The 14,406-nt window shown below is 41.0% G+C and overlaps 1 pseudogene; it reads right to left on the bottom strand.

Annotated features, from left to right (window-relative positions):
• Positions 1-6,186: 6,186 nt before the first annotated feature.
• LOC130333732 (U2 spliceosomal RNA) lies at positions 6,187-6,289 on the bottom strand (annotated as a pseudogene).
• Positions 6,290-14,406: the final 8,117 nt, after the last annotated feature.

Raw genomic sequence — 14,406 nt, forward strand, 5'->3', positions numbered from 1 at the left:
TTGTTTACACCTGGCCATGCCAGTGGTATTGAGTAGCATATCCCAGTGCTAAGGGTCCTGGGTGCAACAATCTTTCAATGGGGAATAGCCGCACTGAGTTTGTCAAGTGCACCCATGTTTGCAACTCCAACAATACACACATATGTGTGTATGTGTGTATGTGTGTATGTATGTCTATCTATCTATCTATCCACCCATCTATCTCTATATATATTTATCTCTCTCTCTCTCTATATGTATATATATATATATATATATATATTTATTTATTTTTTTTCTTTTAAATATATATATATATATATAGAGAGAGAGATGGAAATACTTTTTTAAACATGTTTTCACCTCATTTTTACCTTCTTTTTTTCTTCTCTCCATGTTTTCCTTCTTTCCTATGCTGCTGCTTTTTATTTTTCTTCTTTTTCAGACCCACCCTATCATTGCACAATTGCTTATTCAATACCACCAGCAGATGGAGACACTATATTACAACATTAGTTGTGAGCAGCAGTTTGTACAAACAAATGCCTCATAGCTGATGTCCTATCCACCTAGGCACATAGGCACCACCTATTGTCTATTGCCTGCAGTAGGGGCCCACTGGACTAGCCAGCAAGCAGCTGCAGCAAATAAACAGATAATCTTTCTTTCCAACACTGAAACCTGGTGGTGCATTTAATATATGCTATCAGATAGGGGACATATCATATATTAAACTGATATAAACAGACACCACATTTGATACCAGCCAAAAGGAAGGATGAGAAGTGATAACTGTGAAAGGGGAGGAACCAACGCTGTCCCCTTCACATGCACCATCACTACTTGTAGGAAGGGAGGCTGGCTGGCAGCCTCCCATACACACTCTGGCTGGGTGGCAGTCACCCACCAGTACACACAGCAGACCCTAAACCCATATCATTATTGCTAAGCAGGAAGATGGGAGTCCATTTCACTCTGATGGACCATTTTTAAATGCAATCCATAACCTGGCTTTGGCAGGAACCCTTCTTACTCCTCCTACTTGCATTTGATACTGGGTTTAGGATCTGCATAGGAAACACACACACACACACAAGCACACACTTACCTGTGTTGCCTGCTGACGCCTCCTTGGCTGTCCCCAAACGGTATAAAACCAACAGCCACGGGAAGCTGTAAGGATAGAGGACATACCTGCATCCTATTGGACTCACTTGTCTTGGTTAAATCCAACTTATTTGACAACCTATGGTGCTGCTACTTCTGCTCATGGCAGTGCTGCTTCTGACAAGGCTGTTCTTTGGTGGGCCTAGGCGACATCACAATCTCCATGGTTACATACACAACAAAGGTCAGATGTTGTTTACACCTGGCCATGCCAGTGGTATTGAGTAGCATATCCCAGTGCTAAGGGTCCTGGGTGCAACAATCTTTCAATGGGGAATAGCCGCACTGAGTTTGTCAAGTGCACCCATGTTTGCAACTCCAACAATACACACGTATGTATGTATGTATGTATGTATGTATGTATGTGTATCTATCTATCTATCTATCTATCTATCTATCTATCCACCCATCTATCTCTATATATATTTATCTCTCTCTCTCTCTCTCTCTATATGTATATATATATATATATATATATAATTTTTTTTTCTTTTAAATATATATATATATATATATATATATATATGTGTATACATATAGAGAGAGAGAGATGGAAATACTTTTTTAAAAATGTTTTCACCTCATTTTTACCTTCCTTCTTTCCTATGCTGCTGCTTCTTATTTTTCTTCTTTTTCAAACCCTATCATTGCACTATTGCTTATTCAATACCACCAGCAGATGGAGACACTATATTACAACATTAGTTGTGAGCAGCAGTTTGTACAAACAAATGCCTCATAGCTGATGTCCTATCCACCTAGGCACATAGGCACCACCTATTGTCTTTTGCCTGCAGTAGGGGCCCACTGGACTAGCCAGCAAGCAGCTGCAGCTGCAGCAAATAAACAGATAACCTTTCTTTCCAACACTGAAACCTGGTGGTGCACTTAATATATGCTACCAGATAGGGGACATATCAGATATTAAACTGATATAAACAGACACCACATTTGATACCAGCCAAAAGGAAGGATGAGAAGTGATAACTGTGAAAGGGGAGGAACCAACGCTGTCCCCTTCACATGCACCATCACTACTTGTAGGAAGGGAGGCTGGCTGGCAGCCTCCCATACACACTCTGGCTGGGTGGCAGTCACCCACCAGTACACACAGCAGACCCTAAACCCATATCATTATTGCTAAGCAGGAAGATGGGAGTCCATTTCACTCTGATGGACCATTTTTAAATGCAATCCATAACCTGGCTTTGGCAGGAACCCTTCTTACTCCTCCTACTTGCATTTGATACTGGGTTTAGGATCTGCATAGGAAACACACACACACACACACACACACACACACACATACAAGCACACATTTACCTGTGTTGCCTGCTGACGCCTCCTTGGCTGTCCCCAAACGGTATAAAACCAACAGCCACGGGAAGCTGTAAGGATAGAGGACATACCTGCATCCTATTGGACTCACTTGTCTTGGTTAAATCCAACTTATTTGACAACCTATGGTGCTGCTACTTCTGCTCATGGCAGTGCTGCTTCTGACAAGGCTGTTCTTTGGTGGGCCTAGGCGACATCACAATCTCCATGGTTACATACACAACAAAGGTCAGATGTTGTGTACACCTGGCCATGCCAGTGGTATTGAGTAGCATATCCCAGTGCTAAGGGTCCTGGGTGCAACAATCTTTAAATGGGGAATAGCCGCACTGAGTTTGTCAAGTGCACCCATGTTTGCAACTCCAACAATACACACATATGTGTGTATGTGTGTATGTGTGTATGTCTATCTATCTATCTATCTATCTATCTATCTATCTATCTATCCACCCATCTATCTCTATATATATTTATCTCTCTCTCTCTCTCTATATGTATATATATATAATTTTTCTTTCTTTTAAAAAAAAAAAAAAATATATATATATATATATATATATATATATATATATATATATATATGTATATACATATAGAGAGAGAGAGAGATGGAAATACTTTTTTAAACATGTTTTCACCTCATTTTTACCTTCTTTTTTTCTTCTCTCCATGTTTTCCTTCTTTCCTATGCTGCTGCTTCTTATTTTTCTTCTTTTTCAGACCCTATCATTGCACTATTGCTTATTCAATACCACCAGCAGATGGAGACACTATATTACAACATTAGTTGTGAGCAGCAGTTTGTACAAACAAATGCCTCATAGCTGATGTCCTATCCACCTAGGCACATAGGCACCACCTATTGTCTTTTGCCTGCAGTAGGGTCCCACTGGACTAGCCAGCAAGCAGCTGCAGCAGCAAATAAACAGGTAATCTTTCTTTCCAACACTGAAACCTGGTGGTGCACTTAATATATGCTACCAGATAGGGGACATATCAGATATTAAACTGATATAAACAGACACCACATTTGATACCAGCCAAAAGGAAGGATGAGAAGTGATAACTGTGAAAGGGGAGGAACCAACGCTGTCCCCTTCACATGCACCATCACTACTTGTAGGAAGGGAGGCTGGCTGGCAGCCTCCCATACACACTCTGGCTGGGTGGCAGTCACCCACCAGTACACACAGCAGACCCTAAACCCATATCATTATTGCTAAGCAGGAAGATGGGAGTCCATTTCACTCTGATGGACCATTTTTAAATGCAATCCATAACCTGGCTTTGGCAGGAACCCTTCTTACTCCTCCTACTTGCATTTGATACTGGGTTTAGGATCTGCATAGGAAACACACACACACACACAAGCACACACTTACCTGTGTTGCCTGCTGACGCCTCCTTGGCTGTCCCCAAACGGTATAAAACCAACAGCCACGGGAAGCTGTAAGGATAGAGGACACAACTGCATCCTATTGGACTCACTTGTCTTGGTTAAATCCAACTTATTTGACAACCTATGGTGCTGCTACTTATGCTCATGGCAGTGCTGCTTCTGACAAGGCTGTTCTTTGGTGGGCCTAGGCGACATCACAATCTCCATGGTTACATACACAACAAAGGTCAGATGTTGTTTACACCTGGCCATGCCAGTGGTATTGAGTAGCATATCCCAGTGCTAAGGGTCCTGGGTGCAACAATCTTTCAATGGGGAATAGCCGCACTGAGTTTGTCAAGTGCACCCATGTTTGCAACTCCAACAATACACACATATGTATGTATGTATGTGTGTATGTGTGTATGTGTGTATGTGTGTATGTATGTCTATCTATCTATCTATCTATCCACCCATCTATCTCTATATATATTTATCTCTCTCTATATGTATATATATATATATATATATATATATATATATATAATTTTTTTTCTTTTAAATATATATATATATATATATGTATATACATATAGAGAGAGAGAGAGAGATGGAAATACTTTTTTAAACATGTTTTCACCTCATTTTTACCTTCTTTTTTTCTTCTCTCCATGTTTTCCTTCTTTCCTATGCTGCTGCTTCTTATTTTTCTTCTTTTTCAGACCCTATCATTGCACTATTGCTTATTCAATACCACCAGCAGATGGAGACACTATATTACAACATTAGTTGTGAGCAGCAGTTTGTACAAACAAATGCCTCATAGCTGATGTCCTATCCACCTAGGCACATAGGCACTACCTATTGTCTATTGCCTGCAGTAGGGACCCACTGGACTAGACAGCAAGCAGCTGCAGCAAATAAACAGATAATCTTTCTTTCCAACACTGAAACCTGGTGGTGCATTTAATATATGCTATCAGATAGGGGACATATCAGATATTAAACTGATATAAACAGACACCACATTTGATACCAGCCAAAAGGAAGGATGAGAAGTGATAACTGTGAAAGGGGAGGAACCAACGCTGTCCCCTTCACATGCACCATCATTACTTGTAGGAAGGGAGGCTGGCTGGCAGCCTCCCATACACACTCTGGCTGGGTGGCAGTCACCCACCAGTACACACATCAGACCCTAAACCCATATCATTATTGCTAAGCAGGAAGATGGGAGTCCATTTCACTCTGATGGACCATTTTTAAATGCAATCCATAACCTGGCTTTGGCAGGAACCCTTCTTACTCCTCCTACTTGCATTTGATACTGGGTTTAGGATCTGCATAGGAAACACACACACACACACACACACATACAAGCACACACTTACCTGTGTTGCCTGCTGACGCCTCCTTGGCTGTCCCCAAACGGTATAAAACCAACAGCCACGGGAAGCTGTAAGGATAGAGGACATACCTGCATCCTATTGGACTCACTTGTCTTGGTTAAATCCAACTTATTTGACAACCTATGGTGCTGCTACTTCTGCTCATGGCAGTGCTGCTTCTGACAAGGCTGTTCTTTGGTGGGCCTAGGCGACATCACAATCTCCATGGTTACATACACAACAAAGGTCAGATGTTGTTTACACCTGGCCATGCCAGTGGTATTGAGTAGCATATCCCAGTGCTAAGGGTCCTGGGTGCAACAATCTTTCAATGGGGAATAGCCGCACTGAGTTTGTCAAGTGCACCCATGTTTGCAACTCCAACAATACACACATATGTATGTATGTATGTATGTGTGTATGTGTGTATGTGTGTATGTATGTCTATCTATCTATCTATCCACCCATCTATCTCTATATATATTTATCTCTCTCTCTCTCTCTCTCTCTATATGTATATATATATAAATTTTTTTTCTTTTAAATATATATATATATATATATATATGTATATACATATAGAGAGAGAGAGAGATGGAAATACTTTTTTAAACATGTTTTCACCTCATTTTTACCTTCTTTTTTTCTTCTCTCCATGTTTTCCTTCTTTCCTATGCTGCTGCTTATTTTTCTTCTTTTTCAGACCCTATCATTGCACTATTGCTTATTCAATACCACCAGCAGATGGAGACACTATATTACAACATTAGTTGTGAGCAGCAGTTTGTACAAACAAATGCCTCATAGCTGATGTCCTATCTACCTAGGCACATAGGCACCACCTATTGTCTTTTGCCTGCAGTAGGGACCCACTGGACTAGCCAGCAAGCAGCTGCAGCAAATAAACAGATAATCTTTCTTTCCAACACTGAAACCTGGTGGTGCATTTAATATATGCTATCAGATAGAGGACATATCAGATATTAAACTGATATAAACAGACACCACATTTGATACCAGCCAAAAGGAAGGATGAGAAGTGATAACTGTGAAAGGGGAGGAACCAACGCTGTCCCCTTCACATGCACCATCACTACTTGTAGGAAGGGAGGCTGGCTGGCAGCCTCCCATACACACTCTGGCTGGGTGGCAGTCACCCACCAGTACACACAGAAGACCCTAAACCCATATCATTATTGCTAAGCAGGAAGATGGGAGTCCATTTCACTCTGATGGACTATTTTTAAATGCAATCCATAACCTGGCTTTGGCAGGAACCCTTCTTACTCCTCCTACTTGCATTTGATACTGGGTTTAGGATCTGCATAGGAAACACACACACACACACACACAAGCACACACTTACCTGTGTTGCCTGCTGACGCCTCCTTGGCTGTCCCCAAACGGTATAAAACCAACAGCCACGGGAAGCTGTAAGGATAGAGGACATACCTGCATCCTATTGGACTCACTTGTCTTGGTTAAATCCAACTTATTTGACAACCTATGGTGCTGCTACTTCTGCTCATGGCAGTGCTGCTTCTGACAAGGCTGTTCTTTGGTGGGCCTAGGCGACATCACAATCTCCATGGTTACATACACAACAAAGGTCAGATGTTGTTTACACCTGGCCATGCCAGTGGTATTGAGTAGCATATCCCAGTGCTAAGGGTCCTGGGTGCAACAATCTTTCAATGGGGAATAGCCGCACTGAGTTTGTCAAGTGCACCCATGTTTGCAACTCCAACAATACACACGTATGTATGTATGTATGTATGTATGTATGTATGTATGTGTATCTATCTATCTATCTATCCACCCATCTATCTCTATATATATTTATCTCTCTCTCTCTCTCTATATGTATATACATATATATATATATATATAATTTTTTTTCTTTTAAATATATATATATATATATATATGTGTATACATATAGAGAGAGAGAGATGGAAATACTTTTTTAAACATGTTTTCACCTCATTTTTACCTTCTTTTTTTCTTCTCTCCATGTTTTCCTTCTTTCCTATGCTGCTGCTTCTTATTTTTCTTCTTTTTCAAACCCTATCATTGCACTATTGCTTATTCAATACCACCAGCAGATGGAGACACTATATTACAACATTAGTTGTGAGCAGCAGTTTGTACAAACAAATGCCTCATAGCTGATGTCCTATCCACCTAGGCACATAGGCACCACCTATTGTCTTTTGCCTGCAGTAGGGACCCACTGGACTAGCCAGCAAGCAGCTGCAGCTGCAAATAAACAGGTAATCTTTCTTTCCAACACTGAAACCTGGTGGTGCACTTAATATATGCTACCAGATAGGGGACATATCAAATATTAAACTGATATAAACAGACACCACATTTGATACCAGCCAAAAGGAAGGATGAGAAGTGATAACTGTGAAAGGGGAGGAACCAACGCTGTCCCCTTCACATGCACCATCACTACTTGTAGGAAGGGAGGCTGGCTGGCAGCCTCCCATACACACTCTGGCTGGGTGGCAGTCACCCACCAGTACACACAGCAGACCCTAAACCCATATCATTATTGCTAAGCAGGAAGATGGGAGTCCATTTCACTCTAATGGACCATTTTTAAATGCAATCCATAACCTGGCTTTGGCAGGAACCCTTCTTACTCCTCCTACTTGCATTTGATACTGGGTTTAGGATCTGCATAGGAAAAACACACACACACACACACACAAGCACACACTTACCTGTGTTGCCTGCTGACGCCTCCTTGGCTGTCCCCAAACGGTATAAAACCAACAGCCACGGGAAGCTGTAAGGATAGAGGACATACCTGCATCCTATTGGACTCACTTGTCTTGGTTAAATCCAACTTATTTGACAACCTATGGTGCTGCTACTTCTGCTCATGGCAGTGCTGCTTCTGACAAGGCTGTTCTTTGGTGAGCCTAGGCGACATCACAATCTCCATGGTTACATACACAACAAAGGTCAGATGTTGTTTACACCTGGCCATGCCAGTGGTATTGAGTAGCATATCACAGTGCTAAGGGTCCTGGGTGCAACAATCTTTCAATGGGTAATAGCCGCACTGAGTTTGTCAAGTGCACCCATGTTTGCAACTCTAACAATACACACATATCTATGTATGTATGTATGTGTGTATGTGTGTATGTGTGTATGTGTATCTCTCTATCTATCTATCTATCCACCCATCTATCTCTATATATATTTATCTCTCTCTCTCTATATGTATATATGTATATATATAATTTTTTTTTCTTTTAAATATATATATATATATATATATATACATATATAGAGAGAGAGAGAGATGGAAATACTTTCTTAAACATGTTTTCACCTCATTTTTACCTTCTTTTTTTTCTTCTCTCCATGTTTTCCTTCTTTCCTCCTTTTTTCATATGCTGCTGCTTCTTATTTTTCTTCTTTTTCAGACCCTATCATTGCACTATTGCTTATTCAATACCACCAGCAGATGGAGACACTATATTACAACATTAGTTGTGAGCAGCAGTTTGTACAAACAAATGCCTCATAGCTGATGTCCTATCCACCTAGGCACATAGGCACCACCTATTGTCTTTTGCCTGCAGTAGGGACCCACTGGACTAGCCAGCAAGCAGCTGCAGCAGCAAATAAACAGGTAATCTTTCTTTCCAACACTGAAACTTGGTGGTGCACTTATTATATGCTACCAGATAGGGGACATATCAGATATTAAACTGATATAAACAGACACCACATTTGATACCAGCCAAAAGGAAGGATGATAAGTGATAACTGTGAAAGGGGAGGAACCAACGCTGTCCCCTTCACATGCACCATCACTACTTGTAGGAAGGGAGGCTGGCTGGCAGCCTCCCATACACACTCTGGCTGGGTGGCAGTCACCCACCAGTACACACAGCAGACCCTAAACCCATATCATTATTGCTAAGCAGGAAGATGGGAGTCCATTTCACTCTGATGGACCATTTTTAAATGCAATCCATAACCTGGCTTTGGCAGGAACCCTTCTTACTCCTCCTACTTGCATTTGATACTGGGTTTAGGATCTGCATAGGAAACACACACACACACAAGCACACACTTACCTGTGTTGCCTGCTGACGCCTCCTTGGCTGTCCCCAAACGGTATAAAACCAACAGCCACGGGAAGCTGTAAGGATAGAGGACATACCTGCATCCTATTGGACTCACTTGTCTTGGTTAAATCCAACTTATTTGACAACCTATGGTGCTGCTACTTATGCTCATGGCAGTGCTGCTTCTGACAAGGCTGTTCTTTGGTGGGCCTAGGCGACATCACAATCTCCATGGTTACATACACAACAAAGGTCAGATGTTGTTTACACCTGGCCATGCCAGTGGTATTGAGTAGCATATCCCAGTGCTAAGGGTCCTGGGTGCAACAATCTTTCAATGGGGAATAGCCGCACTGAGTTTGTCAAGTGCACCCATGTTTGCAACTCCAACAATACACACATATGTATGTATGTATGTGTGTATGTGTGTATGTGTGTATGTATGTCTATCTATCTATCTATCCACCCATCTATCTCTATATATATTTATCTCTCTCTCTCTCTCTATATGTATATATATATATATATATATATATATATAATTTTTTTTTCTTTTAAATATATATATATATATAGAGAGAGAGAGATGGAAATACTTTTTTAAACATGTTTTCACCTCATTTTTACCTTCTTTTTTTCTTCTCTCCATGTTTTCCTTCTTTCCTATGCTGCTGCTTTTTATTTTTCTTCTTTTTCAGACCCTATCATTGCACTATTGCTTATTCAATACCACCAGCAGATGGAGACACTATATTACAACATTAGTTGTGAGCAGCAGTTTGTACAAACAAATGCCTCATAGCTGATGTCCTATCCATCTAGGCACATAGGCACCACCTATTGTCTATTGCCTGCAGTAGGGGCCCACTGGACTAGCCAGCAAGCAGCTGCAGCAAATAAACAGATAATCTTTCTTTCCAACACTGAAACCTGGTGGTGCATTTAATATATGCTATCAGATAGGGGACATATCATATATTAAACTGATATAAACAGACACCACATTTGATACCAGCCAAAAGGAAGGATGAGAAGTGATAACTGTGAAAGGGGAGGAACCAACGCTGTCCCCTTCACATGCACCATCACTACTTGTAGGAAGGGAGGCTGGCTGGCAGCCTCCCATACACACTCTGGCTGGGTGGCAGTCACCCACCAGTACACACAGCAGACCCTAAACCCATATCATTATTGCTAAGCAGGAAGATGGGAGTCCATTTCACTCTGATGGACCATTTTTAAATGCAATCCATAACCTGGCTTTGGCAGGAACCCTTCTTACTCCTCCTACTTGCATTTGATACTGGGTTTAGGATCTGCATAGGAAACACACACACACACACAAGCACACACTTACCTGTGTTGCCTGCTGACGCCTCCTTGGCTGTCCCCAAACGGTATAAAACCAACAGCCACGGGAAGCTGTAAGGATAGAGGACATACCTGCATCCTATTGGACTCACTTGTCTTGGTTAAATCCAACTTATTTGACAACCTATGGTGCTGCTACTTCTGCTCATGGCAGTGCTGCTTCTGACAAGGCTGTTCTTTGGTGGGCCTAGGCGACATCACAATCTCCATGGTTACATACACAACAAAGGTCAGATGTTGTTTACACCTGGCCATGCCAGTGGTATTGAGTAGCATATCCCAGTGCTAAGGGTCCTGGGTGCAACAATCTTTCAATGGGGAATAGCCGCACTGAGTTTGTCAAGTGCACCCATGTTTGCAACTCCAACAATACACACGTATGTATGTATGTATGTATGTATGTATGTGTATCTATCTATCTATCTATCTATCTATCCACCCATCTATCTCTATATATATTTATCTCTCTCTCTCTCTCTCTCTCTATATGTATATATATATATATATATATATATATATATATATAATTTTTTTTTCTTTTAAATATATATATATATATATATATATATATATATATGTGTATACATATAGAGAGAGAGAGATGGAAATACTTTTTTAAACATGTTTTCACCTCATTTTTACCTTCTTTTTTTCTTCTCTCCATGTTTTCCTTCTTTCCTATGCTGCTGCTTCTTATTTTTCTTCTTTTTCAAACCCTATCATTGCACTATTGCTTATTCAATACCACCAGCAGATGGAGACACTATATTACAACATTAGTTGTGAGCAGCAGTTTGTACAAACAAATGCCTCATAGCTGATGTCCTATCCACCTAGGCACATAGGCGCCACCTATTGTCTTTTGCCTGCAGTAGGGGCCCACTGGACTAGCCAGCAAGCAGCTGCAGCTGCAGCAAATAAACAGATAACCTTTCTTTCCAACACTGAAACCTGGTGGTGCACTTAATATATGCTACCAGATAGGGGACATATCAGATATTAAACTGATATAAACAGACACCACATTTGATACCAGCCAAAAGGAAGGATGAGAAGTGATAACTGTGAAAGGGGAGGAACCAACGCTGTCCCCTTCACATGCACCATCACTACTTGTAGGAAGGGAGGCTGGCTGGCAGCCTCCCATACACACTCTGGCTGGGTGGCAGTCACCCACCAGTACACACAGCAGACCCTAAACCCATATCATTATTGCTAAGCAGGAAGATGGGAGTCCATTTCACTCTGATGGACCATTTTTAAATGCAATCCATAACCTGGCTTTGGCAGGAACCCTTCTTACTCCTCCTACTTGCATTTGATACTGGGTTTAGGATCTGCATAGGAAACACACACACACACACACACACACACACACACACACACATACAAGCACACATTTACCTGTGTTGCCTGCTGACGCCTCCTTGGCTGTCCCCAAACGGTATAAAACCAACAGCCACGGGAAGCTGTAAGGATAGAGGACATACCTGCATCCTATTGGACTCACTTGTCTTGGTTAAATCCAACTTATTTGACAACCTATGGTGCTGCTACTTCTGCTCATGGCAGTGCTGCTTCTGACAAGGCTGTTCTTTGGTGGGCCTAGGCGACATCACAATCTCCATGGTTACATACACAACAAAGGTCAGATGTTGTGTACACCTGGCCATGCCAGTGGTATTGAGTAGCCTATCCCAGTGCTAAGGGTCCTGGGTGCAACAATCTTTAAATGGGGAATAGCCGCACTGAGTTTGTCAAGTGCACCCATGTTTGCAACTCCAACAATACACACATATGTGTGTATGTGTGTATGTGTGTATGTGTGTATGTGTGTATGTCTATCTATCTATCTATCTATCTATCTATCTATCCACCCATCTATCTCTATATATATTTATCTCTCTCTCTCTCTATATATGTATATATATATAATTTTTCTTTCTTTTAAAAAAAAAAAAAAAAATATATATATATATATATATATATATATATATATATATATATATATATGTATATACATATAGAGAGAGAGAGAGATGGAAATACTTTTTTAAACATGTTTTCACCTCATTTTTACCTTCTTTTTTTCTTCTCTCCATGTTTTCCTTCTTTCCTATGCTGCTGCTTCTTATTTTTCTTCTTTTTCAGACCCTATCATTGCACTATTGCTTATTCAATACCACCAGCAGATGGAGACACTATATTACAACATTAGTTGTGAGCAGCAGTTTGTACAAACAAATGCCTCATAGCTGATGTCCTATCCACCTAGGCACATAGGCACCACCTATTGTCTTTTGCCTGCAGTAGGGTCCCACTGGACTAGCCAGCAAGCAGCTGCAGCAGCAAATAAACAGGTAATCTTTCTTTCCAACACTGAAACCTGGTGGTGCACTTAATATATGCTACCAGATAGGGGACATATCAGATATTAAACTGATATAAACAGACACCACATTTGATACCAGCCAAAAGGAAGGATGAGAAGTGATAACTGTGAAAGGGGAGGAACCAACGCTGTCCCCTTCACATGCACCATCACTACTTGTAGGAAGGGAGGCTGGCTGGCAGCCTCCCATACAAACTCTGGCTGGGTGGCAGTCACCCACCAGTACACACAGCAGACCCTAAACCCATATCATTATTGCTAAGCAGGAAGATGGGAGTCCATTTCACTCTGATGGACCATTTTTAAATGCAATCCATAACCTGGCTTTGGCAGGAACCCTTCTTACTCCTCCTACTTGCATTTGATACTGGGTTTAGGATCTGCATAGGAAACACACACACACACACAAGCACACACTTACCTGTGTTGCCTGCTGACGCCTCCTTGGCTGTCCCCAAACGGTATAAAACCAACAGCCACGGGAAGCTGTAAGGATAGAGGACACAACTGCATCCTATTGGACTCACTTGTCTTGGTTAAATCCAACTTATTTGACAACCTATGGTGCTGCTACTTATGCTCATGGCAGTGCTGCTTCTGACAAGGCTGTTCTTTGGTGGGCCTAGGCGACATCACAATCTCCATGGTTACATACACAACAAAGGTCAGATGTTGTTTACACCTGGCCATGCCAGTGGTATTGAGTAGCATATCCCAGTGCTAAGGGTCCTGGGTGCAACAATCTTTCAATGGGGAATAGCCGCACTGAGTTTGTCAAGTGCACCCATGTTTGCAACTCCAACAATACACACATATGTATGTATGTATGTGTGTATGTGTGTATGTGTGTATGTATGTCTATCTATCTATCTATCCACCCATCTATCTCTATATATATTTATCTCTCTCTCTCTCTATATGTATATATATATATATATATATATATATATATATATATATATATAATTTTTTTTTCTTTTAAATATATATATATATATATATATATGTACATACATATAGAGAGAGAGAGAGATGGAAATACTTTTTTAAACATGTTTTCACCTCATTTTTACCTTCTTTTTTTCTTCTCTCCATGTTTTCCTTCTTTCCTATGCTGCTGCTTCTTATTTTTCTTCTTTTTCAGACCCTATCATTGCACTATTGCTTATTCAATACCACCAGCAGATGGAGACACTATATTACAACATTAGTTGTGAGCAGCAGTTTGTACAAACAAATGCCTCATAGCTGATGTCCTATCCACCTAGGCACATAGGCACTACCTATTGTCTATTGCCT

Source organism: Hyla sarda, unplaced genomic scaffold (genome assembly GCF_029499605.1).
Source record: "Hyla sarda isolate aHylSar1 unplaced genomic scaffold, aHylSar1.hap1 scaffold_414, whole genome shotgun sequence".
In the NCBI taxonomy this organism is placed as follows: domain Eukaryota; kingdom Metazoa; phylum Chordata; class Amphibia; order Anura; family Hylidae; genus Hyla; species Hyla sarda.